Raw genomic sequence first — 2,054 nt, 5'->3', positions numbered from 1 at the left:
CTGAAAGTTGCTCACAAACTGAGCTGATTCACTAGATATAGCGCATTGCTCCGTCGCATGTGAACTTGCACAAAGCTCACAAACACTTGCCCTCTGATGAACTCCATAGTTGGTCAGAGAATCGATCTTCATATATAATACCTTTAGTTGAGCAGTGATAGCCGTAGCTATATCCAACTCCAGAATTCCTGCTACCTTGCGTTGTGGTAGTCTCTGAGTTGGATTCTGATATTCATTAGCAGCCATCAATTCAATTAGCTCATAAGCTTCATTGTAGCTCTTAGTCCATAAGGCTCCACCTGATGCTGCATCGAGCATGGTTTGGACTGTGCTCCCAAACCATTGTAAAAGCAATTGATAATCATCCAATCAGGCATTCCATGATGAGGACACTTCCTAAACATCTCCTTATAGCACTCCCAAGCTTCATATAAAGATTCTCCCGATTGCTGCGCAAATTGAGTAAGAGCGTTCCTGATTACAGCTGTCTTCGCCATAGGGAAGAATTTAGTAAGAAACTTCTGAGCAAGATTCTCCCAAGTAGTGATAGAACCTGCTGGTAGAGAGTGTAACCAGCACTTAGCTTTATCCCTCAGAGAAAAAGGGAAAAGTCTCAGCTTCACAGCATCTTCAGAAACATTGTTGAACTTGAACGTGTCGCAGATCTCGATGAAATCTCTAATGTGCATATTGGGATCTTCCGTTGGAGAACCCCCAAACTGGACTGAATTATGCACTATATGAATTGTGCTAGACTTGATTTCAAAAGTATTAGTCGCAATGACTGGTCTGACAATGCTAGATTGAATGTCATTGATCTTTGATTGAGAATAATCCATCAAAGCTTTCAGATTCGCTGCTGGTCCCCCCATTACAATAAAAACTTCTTCTTCAACTTTTTTCTCTTCTTCAAAAAAATCATTTTCCACTTCTTCAACTTCTCCTAGTGTTTCCTTACGAGATTGAGAACGCGTTTGGATACATGCTCTCAACACAAACAAAGTAAACAAGTAAGTAAAATATTTGAGTCAGTGAACTTTAACGACCACTGATGTCAAGCACATAAACTAAAATTTAACACCGATGTCCCCGGCAGCGGCGCTAAAAACTTGTTCGCTATAATTCAAACGCGAAAATACACGCAAGCGTACGTGATCACAAGTAGTATAAGATATAAGTTAAGTTCGTTCCCATAGAGAATCAGTTTAGGTTATGTTCATATTATGCACCTATGCAACAATGTATGATTATCGTTCAATGCTAAGACAAATAATAATTTGAGTTTTGATTTAACTAAGAGATTATACTAAATAACATTAACTAAGATAATTAAGATTGAATTACTTATATGAGAATAAACATGGGATTCAAACTTCATTAAATACTTTATTGAAAGTTATGTTCTTTAACCCTAACATGTGATGATGATGACAACTAATCAGATAACACGAAATTAGTATACGCTAACTTTCGTTATACGTATACCCAACTATCAAACATCCACAATTAAGATAGAAGTTGAACATACACCAATTATGCTTAGTCCCGATATGTCTATAAAGATTGAAAACATAATGGTTTAAGAACAAGTTATCTATCGTGACTAGATAGGGTGAATAAGATGGAAAATTACTAACGAATCATGTATGTCAATTCATACAGAAACCTATGCTAGCATGGAAAGTTCTAAACCTGTATATTCACGGTCGCTTAAATAGAGATTAACAAACAATCTTAGATGTTAGCTATGCATCAAAGACGAATAAGCACAACCAAACTAGGAAATCATAAATCACCACACTCTAAAGATTATAAAATAATTAACTATTGAAATCCATAAATAAATCCATTAGAACCCCATGACAACGATTACTTCATAATCGAACTCATCGTCGCCATGGGTTCCAATGAAAATATGATTATAAACAATATAAGAGTACTAGGGTTCAAAGACAAATCGAAAATAAGCATCCAAAGTATCAACTATATTGAAGAATATAAAAGTCTTCTTCTCCGTAGCCATCTTGTCCTCTTTAGGTCTTCTCAATGCTCTC

The 2,054-nt window shown here is 36.3% G+C and overlaps 1 non-coding gene across 1 annotated transcript; it reads left to right on the top strand.

Moving 5' to 3' along the window:
* Nucleotides 1-375: 375 nt before the first annotated feature.
* Nucleotides 376-482, top strand: LOC141682310 (small nucleolar RNA R71). Its single transcript, XR_012559712.1, has one exon. It is a non-coding gene; the product is annotated as a small nucleolar RNA R71 (small nucleolar RNA).
* Nucleotides 483-2,054: the final 1,572 nt, after the last annotated feature.

Source organism: Apium graveolens, chromosome 8 (genome assembly GCF_009905375.1).
Source record: "Apium graveolens cultivar Ventura chromosome 8, ASM990537v1, whole genome shotgun sequence".
In the NCBI taxonomy this organism is placed as follows: domain Eukaryota; kingdom Viridiplantae; phylum Streptophyta; class Magnoliopsida; order Apiales; family Apiaceae; genus Apium; species Apium graveolens.
Note: the sequence above shows the minus strand (reverse complement) of the source record. Positions and strands in the feature narration are given on the sequence as shown.